Raw genomic sequence first — 13,211 nt, forward strand, 5'->3', positions numbered from 1 at the left:
ATGGGTACTTTGAACCAAAAACAGGAGGGGTTCTGACAGGATCACTGAAGCCAATTTGTTCCTCTGACAGACTGTACCATGAGTTCAATAATTCTTGTCTTACTTGCTTTTCTAGCTTTGCAAGCAAAAAGGTCACAATAAACTTACATCACTGAGTGACATCACTGTTGAGCGGCAAAATCTTAGCACTCACTTACGTGAAGAATGCTGAGTGCTTAATGGTAACAGGACTCAGACATACTCTTTGTAGGGTAGACCTTGGACCCTCCATTCTGTTCCAAGACTGAACTCTTCTCCAAAATGACTGGTAACATGGCAATAGGAAGAGATAAGATAAGGTAAGATAAGATTTCTTTATTAGTCACATATACATCAAAACACACAGTGAAATACATCTTTTGTGTAGAGTGTTCTGGGGGCAGCCCGCAAGTGTCGCCACACTTCCAGCGCCAACATAGCATGCCCACAACTCCTAACCAGTACGTCTTTGGAAGGCGGGAGGAAACCGGAGCACCCGGAAGAAACCCATGCAGACACAGGGAGAACGTACAAATTCCTTACAGGCAGTGGCTGGAATTGGACCTGGGTCACTGGCGCTGTAATAGCGTTACGCTAACTGCTACACTAAGGAAGCCAACTCAAAGCACTGATGGCAGGCAAGCAGGACGGAATAGAGGGAATGAAGAGTTAATGTGAGAGGGGGAAGAACACAGTCAAAGTTTGAGGAAAGCTGGAAGAGAAGTGGCAACATCTGGAACTTGTGTCCCATAAACACAATGAGTCAGGGCTTTCAAAAGGGAATTGGGCAGGCACTTGAGAGAAATTATCCAATTGGAAAAGTGCAGAGGAAGGAGACTGATAGGATTGCTCTGGTAGGAGCTGGCATAAATCCAAAGAATTGTGGCCTCCTTCTGTGCCCTAAGAAAGCTATGATTTTACAGTGTGAGGGAGAATGTGGGCAGAGGAGAGAGGGCTCTCAGGGTGGGGATGAGTCATTTGTGAGTGTGGAGGAGAAAGTATGTGGTTTGATAATAGGAAGTATAAGGAACGTAAGTTCTGTACAGTGGGATCAAGCTCCCTACTTGCTTACCAAGTCCAGGGAGGCAAACAGGGTAAAGACGTCTTGCTGCAATTATGCAAGGCCTTTCCCAAAAGTGACATGAGGAAAAGCTTTTTTTTAATTTTTATTTTATTTTTTTATTTTATTTACAGAGTGGTAACAGGCCCTTCAGGCCCAACGAGCCCGCACCGTCCATTTTAAACCGAAATTAACCTACCCATACGTCTTTGAAATGTGGGAGGAAACCGGAGCACCCAAAGGTGATGATTAGAGTCAACCGGAGGAGATGATGTGAGATGATTAGAATTTGAAATTCATCACTGGGGGAAGAAGCTCCTTGTGATTTTGTGAAGTATTCAGCAAGTCAGACAGCATCAGTGGAGACAGAAACAGAGTTAATGGTTTAGATCAGTCATCTTTCATGAGACTTTGAACAAAATAACTGCCCAAAGGTCAATAATGGATGGCGGGAAATAGAAGAGTATTATGGGCAGTGGTGTATCTTGAGATCTAGGGAGAATGAGTATTTGTACGTTTCCTCTGAAGATGTACCAATGGATCAGAAGGTTAAGGCTTATGAATGAAAAGGGACTTGAAAATCTAAATGGAATTCTTGTCCTTTTTTTTGTGTACTCTTATAGAGTGAAATCTGTGATAATGAAGAATGCATATAATTTGTCAATAGCAAAACATTCAAGACATTTGTAGGTTTCTTTAAATCTCTAAATGATCTGTGAAGATGGTGAACCTTTTATGCAATTATCTGTGCAACTGTGTATGTTTTAGGCCACTTTAAAGGACACTAAATCCAAATAGGTCACATGGATTACAGAGTGCTATGTATGTCAGACCAGATGGGGAAGATAGGTCCCTCTCTCCTAAATCTGGCATATGTTTTAGTCATTTTTATTTTCCGATTCCATCTATCAATTACCAAGCATGTTGAATTTGGTAATACAATTTGCTATGATGGGGCTGTGGAGTGAAAGCTTTCACATTCACTGTAATATCCATCGCATTATCATATCCTTGCTAAAGCTTTCTCTTCTATCCCTGCAGCTGCAATGTTATAGAAACTACACTAACAGTTTCTGTTCTCAAAAGTGATTGACTAAGTTACAAAGATGACTGTGAATACAATCTGTCAATGTTGAAAATGTTCAGGTCAAAAACGTCGTATATCTTGGATATATTCAGCAGCATACATTAGGTTTTAGCCTGCTTTTGGCCCTGCATTTGATGAGAATTACACAAGCCAGAACAACAGTGAGCCTAAAACATTTCCTGTTGTACTTCTATATAATGGTGAATTTGACCAAACACACATTCCAACCAAGTTGCATGAAACTATCACAGATTTTCTGCAACTTAATCGACCCATGCAGTAAATGTGCAATTGTGTCTTTGTAGCTGACTCCCTTTGATGTAGAAACCAAAAGATTTCTCATTGTTAGTTTAGATGGTGACACATTAGATGCAATTGATGACACTGCTTTTGCAGATTCCTTGCATTATTTTAGAACTCCACACATGCTCCAGTTGGTCATCAAGTAAAGCAGTACCATATTGGGGAGGAGTGAGGTGAAGGGACAGGGGTGGATTGAAAGCCAGATGTATTTGAGTACTAGGGGACAGCTAGATGTTCAGATAAGGCAGCCCTCTTTTGCTACTGAGATAAAATGGACTCTAAGCATTCCTCATTGTACAAATATTGGAAATGTTTGTAGGTCTTCAATGATCGTCACACATTGAGGACGCTCAGCTAGGGAATTTGGTCATTAGTAATACAAAGATATCTGATCTGTCTGTGTTAGATTTCTGGAGAGCATAAGCAAGGATGGGTGAAACAGACAGGCAGGGATATTCAGGGCATGTTCTGTGCTAGTGACATGTCGGTTGAATTGTTTGTTTTGGATTTTGTTTTATCAAATAAAATGTGAGTTGGCATCATGCTTTGTTATTCATGAAGTCATTCAGGTAAGGACATGCAATTGCTACTGACTCATTCCTTAACCATAGTCATGCATTGCCCTGATGTCTAGTGTAGCAGAAAGGAGTGCCAAAGGTATGTTGAATTATGGAGGAGAATTTAGTCATCAGATGTGCACTAGTACTTCTTGCCTCAGTCTTTGAGTCCTCTAAGAATGGCCTTTCTGATTGCTTCCGCCATGTAAAGGCCGTCCCTGAGTTATGAAAACCTAACTTATGGAGACCTACATACAAACAAGCTCCCCTAATATTATTACATCCAAAAATCCAGTGTATGTTCATTCCTACAAATGGCAGAACTAGTTTCCTCTCGTTCCACTTTTAGTAATTGTTCTTTTTTATCAGTTTAATGTGATTTTGATACATTTGATTACAATGCTGTGAAGGTATGGTTAACATATCAAGTGATTTTTGTGTATTTTCCAACTTACAGACGAAATCAACTTGTGGACGTCTGTTAAAGTGGAACCCACTCATTACATGAGGATGGCCTGTAACGATATAACCTGCAAAGCTGGGTAACTTTCTCAGCAATTTTAAAGTCTAGACACATCTCAACTAGTACAGCATGAGGCAGGATGTATGCGGCCGTACCAGTCCATGGAGCCTACTGTGGACAGCCCAGCATCCTGATATTGTTTGACACCCTTTAAGTCATGTTAACATTTTTCAATTAACCCAAAATTCAGTTTTTAGGGGGAGTAAGCTGCAAATCTCACTTCTCTTGTATATATACAAGTACTTCCTGATTTCATTCCTAAACCAACTTACTCCAGTCTAAAGATTATGTCCTCTTCATTCTCCTAAACATAAGTGTGTAAGAAACAAAAGTAGGAATAGGCCATTCAGACTCTGGTGCCTGCTATGCCTTCAATACGATCACAACTGATCTTTTACCTCAGTGCCCCTATCTGCACTAAACCTATTTCACTTGATTCCCTTAACATCTAAAAGTCTATCAGTCAGTGTCTTAATTATACTCAGCAACTCAGTCTTCACAGTCTGCTTGAGGTATGAATTCTGATGATTAACTGTGGAGTGGGTGAATAATTTTTTTTTCATCTTAGAACAAAATGGCCAACTGAGCCTGTGACCACTACTTATAGGCACCTGAGCCAGGGGAAACATTTTTTCCTGCATTTATCCTGTCAAGCCCTGAGAGGATTTTATGTTTATACTTCTCTCATTCTTTTTAAACTCTCTAGAGGATAGACCCAGTCTGCCTACCCTCTCCTCATAGAACAATACTCCCATCCCAGGAACTAATCTTCTGTACTTCATTGCAAGTACATCCTTCCTTATTATAAATATCGCAATCTTCTAAACTCAGGTGAATACAAGCAAGTTTATGCAGCCATAATCCCACCCTTTTAAGCTTCTGCAACATTCTGATGAATCTGAATTCTACCCCTTCCTTGCCTAATATATTTTTTATAAGAATCCTTCTGAATATACAACATCTGACCAAAGCTCTGTTCATCCAAAGCAGATCCTGGAATCTTTTTAAGAAACATCTGGTTGCTATAATAATGGCGAGCTTAGGAGCTTTGTAGATGGATAAACTAAGATGGGATGAATGGCACATGTTCACCTGTATCACACAAACAAGAACAATTTATCAGGTGACAGGTTTCAGATAGATCCTCTCTTACAGTATGGTGGAAATGTGAGAAAAGCCCTCTCAGATATTTGGCACAACCAAATCATAAAGAGTTGGGGATTGTTGAGAGGAAGTAAACATTTGGCATGAAAGAAGAGAGCCATGATGGTTTTAGATATGTGAAGCTGATTGGAAAAAAAAGAGAAACAAATGTTTTAGATTTTCCTCGGAAAACATTAGGATTACAAAGAGAAATCTGCTTGAAAAATATTTTATACCATCTGAGGTAGTTTTGAAAAATGTGCTATTATCCCTAAAAAAGCCCATCCAGTCAAAACATTTGCTGTATGAACAATTAAAGCAAAAAAAATGGAGGAGATGTGTGTGTGTGTGTGTGTGTGTGTGTGTGTGACTGTGTTTGTGTGTGTGTGTCTGTTTGTCTGTGTCTTGTGTGTATTTTGCATATAAATCAATTACATACTGTAAGTGCATGGGACCCTGCCAAATCAATTGTTAAGCATTCAATGGGAAAATTATAACTGGAATTTCTTCTCCACTAGAAGGGAGGTCTCCTGATTGATTCATATTTAATTTACATAGCTGCGTGCTTTGACTTTGTACAAAGAACATCATGCTCTGATGGTCATTTGAGAAGTACATGTTGAAGGCCTCCTCCACAGCTAAAATCTAGATTTACAGTGTGGGATACCATTGAAAATTCATTTATTTTCTTCTCAGTGTCCTGGTATTTGGTGAAGGGTTAATTACTACTTAAACCACTACAGTAATCATGTTATCTTTTTTTATAAGGCCGCTTTTCAGTGGAATGTAATGTAAAAATAGGTTGCTTGCTTGTGCAGTAGCATTTGTTTCTTTATTTTAAGAAAGCCAATTAGTTTGTATTTTTACCAAAAAGCTATGTGTTCCAATGAAAACTTTACACCAAAATGGTTATTAAATATTTCTCTGTTCAGCTATTGATGGAATCACTGTGTATTCTCTTTTTTTTCTATCTTAAATCTATATTTTTAAGGCTTTTATTTCCATACTAACGATCCACTGGGAGATTAAAATCAAGGATCCTCACTATCTTCATACTCTTCAATGAAGAAATCGACAATGAGCTGGGCCTCCAAATGTGCTGACGTGCAAAGTTGTCTGCATACTATAGATCAGTCACCAAGGTTGGAATGACCTTGGTTCCAGAGGGAAGCAATATATGTTGAATAGTTTCCCATTCATCCTGCAGGCATCTTGTTGGATGTGAGGTGCAATATTGCAGTGAGAATGATTGAGAACAGGGTTGGCATGATGATATATTCTCACTTGACTCCAGTCTGCACCAGGTTCGAGCCCATGGAGTCGTTACTAATTATAATCAACACGTGTGCTATCAAGTAGCAGGTGTATACTGAAGACAAGTTTCCAAGGGCAGCCTAATTTGAGAAGGATCCTCCATAGTTGTTCTTGGTTCAGAGAGTGAAGGGCTTTCACAATGTCAAAAATGACCACATATTGTTGTTGATGATGCTCACTCCCTGCATTCTTTCTTTCTTTCTTTTTCAATCTTCTTATTAAATTTCAAATTAATACACATAATAGTAATTATACACATGGTGCAAAGAGATCGGGACTACAATAGTAACAGTTGACATATACAAACACAGGGAGTAAAATATATAATCTGAACCTCCCAACTTCTTACTAAATGAACATGATACAAAAGAATTTGAGAAGAAATTTGATTATATGAAAAGAGAACCCCAAAAATAAAACAAAAACCGTAGTAAAACAACAAAGAAAAAAAATAAACGAAAGCAAACCAAAAACTTCAAAAATAAAGCTGGACTTTTATTTCTTCGGTTGAAAAACATTATTATGTCATTAGCTCCGCTCCTCTATATTCAAATAGGAGGTTATTGAAGGGGATCTACATTTTACTTGGTGTTGTAAAGCAGTGAAAATCATGCCTCTTGATGGACGGAATCCATGCTGTAATTCTGGGAGTAACTCCTCAGCTACTGGAAGGATATGGATGAGAGCTGGAAGGATGTGCACCTCGCACTGACGTTCCCTGTGGCAGACACCTTCTGTAGTTACCACAGTGAAGATGCCACAAATATTGCATTGTTGATGTCTCCTGGCATGCCTTCCTCTGTCCACATGTGAAAGAATAGGCTGTGTAATGAGTGTGAGGTTCCTCTCTGCCAAGCTTTGACTTCTGGAGGGACACCATCTGTTCCAGAGACCTTATTGTTTTCTGGTTGGTATACAGCCTTTTCACACTAGTTGAAGGGTGTGAGACTGGATCAGGTAATGCAGTGTCAGACGGAGTCAAGGAAATTTGCATCAATGATAGCGTCTCAGTTGAGAAACAAAGGACTGCAGATGCTGGAATCTGGATGAAAAGCACTCTGATGCAGAAGGAACTCAACAGGCCAGGCAGCATCACCCTTGGGTCCTGACCCTAAATGTTGACCGCCTGCTTTTATCCATGGATGCTGCCTGGCCTGCTGAGTTTCTCCAGCATTGTAGTGTAGAGTCTCAGTTGAGTAGTTTTTCAAAGTGGTCTCTCGTTCTTATTACCAAATAGGATTGTCTTCATACAGCGGAACACATCATTCTATTTAGATAGAAGTAACCTTCTTTACCTGCCACGTAATTCCATCCAAATTGCCTCAAGAACGTCTTGCAAGTTGGCTGTTCCTGGAAATGATGGCAGCCATTCTGTTAAGTTTTAGTCAGCGATTTGGTTAAGCATTGAAACATTTCCAAATTCAATCCAACTGTATCCAGCCTGAGAGTATCCAAACAGAGACATAGTCATAGAGCTGTAGAGATATACAGAACGGAAACAGGCCCTTCGGCCCAACTGGTTCATGCCAACCAAGATGCCCCATCCAAGCTATTTGCCATTGGCCAGCATTTGGCCCATAATCTTCTAAATCTTTCCAATCCATGTGCCTGTCCAACTGTCTTTAAAGTTGTTATTGTACCTGCCTCAACCACTTTCTCTGGTAGCAGATTCCACATAGATACTACCCATTGTGTAAAAAGGTTGCCCCTCAAATTGCTCTTAAATCTTTCCCCTCTCACCTTAAACCTATGCCCTCTAGTTCTTGATTCCCCAACTTTGGGAAAAAGACTGAATGCAGTTACCTTATCTATGCCCCTCATACACTCTGTTGTGACCTTGTACCTCATTGCACTGCACTTTCTCTGTAGTTGTGACACTTTACTCTGTACTGTTATTGTTTTTACCTGTACTAACTCAATGCACTCTGTACTAACTCAATGTAACTGCACTGTGTAATGAATTGGCCTGTACGATCGGTTTGTAAGACAAGCTTTTCACTGTACCTCGGTACAAGTGACAATAATAAACCAATACCAATATAAGATCACCTCTCAGTCTCTTATGCTGTAAGGAATAAAGTCCTAGCCTGTCCAACCTCTCCCTAAAACTCAGTCCCTCAAGTCCTGGCAACATCCTTGTAAATCTTTTCTGCACTCTTTCCAGTTTAATAACATCTTTCTTCTAGCAGCGTGACCAAAACAGAACACAATACTCCAAGTGCGGCCTCACCAACGTCCCGTACAACCGCACCACGACCTCCCAACTTTTATACTCAATGTCCTGATTTATGAAGGCCAACATGTCAAAAGCCTTCTCTGCCACCCTGTCTACCTAAGACTCCACTTTCAGTGAACCATATATTTGTACTCCAAGGTTCCTCTGTTCTACAACACTCCCCAAGGCCTTGCTATTCACTGTGAAAGTCCTACCTGGATTTGACTTCCAAAATGCATCCATAATGCAACACCTCGTATTTATCCGGCCCACTTGCTTAGTTGATCAAGATCCCCCTGTAATTTCTGATAACCCTCTTCACTGTCCACTATACCACCTATTTTAGTGTCATCTGTAAACTTACTAACCATGCCTTGTACATTCTTATCCAAATCATTGATATAGATGACAAACAACAATGGGCCCAGCACCGATCCTTGAGACACACTATTAGTCACGGGCCTCTAGTCCGAGAAACAATCTTCCACCATCACCCTGTGCTTTCTACCATCAAGCCAACTGTGTATCCAATTAGCCAGCTCTCCCTGGATTCCACATGACCTAACCTTCCAGAGCAGCCTACCATGTGGAACCTCATCAAAGGCCTTACTGAAGTCCATATGAAGCACATCTACCACCCTGCCCTCATCAACTTCCTTGGTCACCTCATCAAAAGACTCAATTAAATTCATGAGGCATGATCTCCCATGCACACCCAAGCCATGCTGACTACCCCTAATCAACCTCTGTCTTTTCAGATGTACATGTATTTTATCCCTCAGAATCCTCTCCAATAACTTACCTACCACAGATGTTAGACTTACTGGCCTATAGTTCCCAGATTTTTCTTTGCTGCCCTTCTTAAATAAAGGCACAACATTTGCTACCCTCCAGTCTACCGGCACCTCACCCATGGCTAACAATGATAAAATATCTCAGCCAGGACTCCCACAATTTCTTATCCAGCCTCCCACAGTGTTCTTGGCTATACCTAGTCAGGCTCTGAAAGTTTGTCCACCTTCATACCTCTTAAGATATCCAGTACCTCCTGTACTGTAATGCAGACTATTCCCAAGACCTCCCCATTTACTTTTCCTGGTTCCAAAGTCTTCATGGTAAAAGCAGAGGAGAAATATTCATTAAGAACCTTGCCCATCTCTTGCGGCTCCACACAAATATGTCCCCTTTGGTCTTTGAGGGGCCCTATTCCCTCTCTAGTTACTCTTTTTTCCCTTAATATACGTACATAAAATCTCTTTGGATTTTCGTTAATCTTCTCTGCCAAAGTTATCTCATGTCCACTTTTATGCCCTCATTGTTTCCTTCTTGAGTACACTCCTGCATCCATAATACTCCTCCAGAGATTGACTTGATCTCAGCTGCCTGTACCTGACCCATGCCTCCTCCTTTTTCCTGGCCAAAGCCTCAATATTCCTCATCATCCAGGTTTCCTTAGTCCTGCCAGCCTTGCCCTTCACTCTAACAGGAACATGCAGACCTTGACCTCTCACTATCTCACCTTTAAAAGCCTCCCACTTCCCTGTGGTCCATTTGCCCACAAACAACCTACTCCAATCAACCTTTGCAAGCTCCTGTCTCACACCGTCAAAATTCGCCTTACCCCAATTTAGAACTTGAACTTGGGGACCCGTTCTCTTCCTTTCCATAACTATTTTAAAACTGGTAGAACTATGGTCACTGGTCCTAAAGTGCTCCCCCACTGTCACCTCAGTCACTTGCCTCGCCCTATTACCCAAGAGTAGGTCGAGCTTTGCCCTCTCCCTAGTAGGCCCCTCTATATATTGCCCAAGGAAACATTCCTGAACGCACTTAACAAATTCCACCCCATCTAAGCCCTTAACAATATGGCAGTCCAGTCTGTGTTAGGAAAGTTAAAATCCCCTACTGTGACAACCCTGTTATTCTTACACCTCTGCACAATCTCCCTGCATACTTGTTCTTCTAATTCCTGTTGACTATTTGGGGGCCTATAGTACAACCCAACAGTGTGATCATTCCCTTCTTATTTCTCAGCTCCACCCATAACGCCTCACTGGATGATCCTTCAGTAATTTAACCTCTGACTACTGCTGTGACATTCCCCTTAATCAAAAATGCAGCTCCCCCTCCTCTCATTCCTCCACCTCTATCCCACCTAAAGCACCTGTACCCCAGAACGTTAAGCTACCAGTCCTGTCCCTCCCTTAGCCATGTTTCTGTAAAGGCTATAATGTCCCAGTCCCACGTAGCTATCCAAACCCTAAGTTCATCCGCCTTACCTGTCAGACACCTTCCATTGAAATAAATGCAATTTTATCCAATAGACTTTCCTCACTCCCTGCCATTCGCCTGCCTGTCAGGTCTAATCAACTTGCTAACACTGACCTACATCACTTTCCAGCCTCTCATTTGCCTCCCTGATGCTTGGGATCCCACCTCTCCCTGCAAATCTAGTTTAACCCCCCCCACCCCCACCCCTCCAGTAGCATTAGCAAATCTGCCTGCCAGTATATTGGTGCCCCTCCAGTGCATTGAACAAGTTTGGTCTAGTACACTGGTTCAAGCCCTTTCCAGCTGGGCTTTACCAGATGAGTCACCTGTGCTTCGTCTGGTCGAGAGACCAACCATCCAACTCTCCCCTACACTTACCAGAACAACCAATTCCCATTTTCCTTTCTTGTTGGTTTGGAAACATTTTAGACTCTTTCTTTTGAATGGGGCTATTTACATATCTATAACTTGGACTTATGACAACAATAGGTTGGGGATGGTCTGAATGAGCCATCAGGCACATTTTGATTCACCGGCCTAAGATATCACTTGGTTACCAGAAAGATTGGGCTCATTTGTGGTGACAATTGAAACAATTTTCTTCCCCAGTAAATCATCCCATAGCTACTTCTTTTAGTCTATCTTTCTCAAAAAAGGGCTCTGACATCAGTTCCCAGCTGTCCACAAGAAGAAATAATTGGAAGCATTATTTCAAAGTATAACAATTTATTTTTGAGCTGCTGTAGAAGGGTTTAAAGGGCCATTGAACCAAGGCAGGAGAATGGAATTCAGATACAGATCAGACACGAGCCAATTGGCTTAAGGGCTGACAGCTTACACTGAGATCACAACATAATTTTCTCGCAAGATAATTAAACATGTAATGAGCTAATTAAACAAAATTTAGATCAATTTCTACATGTTGCTTACCTAACGTGGGAAGAACCACTGAAGTGTGTAAAATACAAAGAGGTTATAGGAAAGAGTTGATGGGAGGTAAACATCAAGGAGCAATTCGACCATGGCAACCTGGTTAAAATTAGGCAGCAATATTTGATCTGTACAACGAAATGTAAGCTTTTAATTGTATTTATTCACATCAGCTATTTTTCTTTCAATTTTTTAAACAAGCCAATGGTCGTTTAATTTTTCCATAGTCAGTTTTTGCTAAATGAAGCCGAAATTCCAAAAGGGATTCTGGTGTCTTTTGGCTTCTCCACAATTTCCACGTAAGTGTGTTTGTGTGGGGAGGGTGAATGGAGGAAGTGGGTGAGGTTGGTGATGGGGTTAAACACAACGGGTGCTCCCTACTGTCAGACTGATAGTGGTCATATGGAATATCAGTCCCATTCTATTGGACTTCAGCTATGTATAAGGAAATAAAATAAAAAAGAACTGATTTCAGATTCTAAACAGTTTTGTCGCCTTTGATTTGGTTCTTCCATTTTGGATTTCTCTTTGTATATTCTGGACCAGAAATTTTACTACAACAGCAACAGGCTAGAGATTTCATTTTCACTTTGCTTCCTGTTTCAAAATCTTGAGGATGATATCATTTAAAGGTTACATTTATAGTCAATTTGAAAATTCAACTGTCTTGAAGTTTTAGAACATAGAACATAACAGCACAGTACGGGCCCTTCAGCCCACAATGTTGTGCCGATCTATACAAGCCTACTTTATGGTCAATCTAACCCTTCCCTCCTGCACAGCCCATAACCCTTCCATCTTCTTACATCCATGTGCCTATCTAAGAGTCTTTTAAATGACCTTGTTATTACAGCCTCTACCACCACTCCCGGCAGTGCGTTCCAAGTACCCACTGCTCTCTGTGTAAAGAACCTACCTCTGACCTCCCACCTAAACTTTCCTTCTCTGACCTTAAACTGGTGTCCTCTGGTATTGGCCATTGCCACCCTGGGGAAAAGTTGTTGGCTGTCCACACTATCTATGCCTCTCATAATCTTATACGCTTCTATCAAGTCACCTCTCATCCTGCGTCACTCCAAAGAGAAGAGCCCTAGTTCGCTCAACCTTTCCTCATAAGATGTGTTCTCTAATCCAGGCAGCATCTTGGTAAATCTCCTCTGCACCCTCTCTCAAGCTTCCACACCCTCCCTTTAATGAGGCAACCAGAACTGAACACAAGTGTGGTCTAATCAGAGTTTTATAGAGCTGCAACATTACCTCGCGGCTCTTGAACTCAATCCCCTGACTAACGAAGGCCAGCACACCATACGCCTTCTTAACCACCCTATCAACTCACGTGGCAACTTTGAGGGATCTAAGGACTTGGACCCCAAGATCTCTCTGTTCTCATCCTGTCTATATCCCATTGTAACCTACAACAACCTTCTACACTATCGACAACACCTCCAACCTCCATGTCATCTGCAAACTTACTGACCCAACCCTCCACTTTCTCATCCAAGTCATTTATAAAAATCACAAAGAGCAAGGGCCCCAGAACAGATCTCTGCAGAACACCACTAGTCACTGACCATGGGGAATACTCTCCATCTACTACTACTCTCTGCTTTCTGTGGGCAAGCCAATTTCAAATCCACACAGCTAAGTCTCCATGGATCCCATACCTCATGATGTTCTGAATGAAAAGTTTGGTAAAGCAACCTACAAAGGTATGTGAGGGGACTGAATAAGGCAGATTAGGAAATTAGGAAAAAAGGTTTGCCAGTAGATAGATAACGGCAAATATTAAA

The sequence above is a fragment of the Pristis pectinata genome, chromosome 5, assembly GCF_009764475.1.
Source record: "Pristis pectinata isolate sPriPec2 chromosome 5, sPriPec2.1.pri, whole genome shotgun sequence".
In the NCBI taxonomy this organism is placed as follows: domain Eukaryota; kingdom Metazoa; phylum Chordata; class Chondrichthyes; order Rhinopristiformes; family Pristidae; genus Pristis; species Pristis pectinata.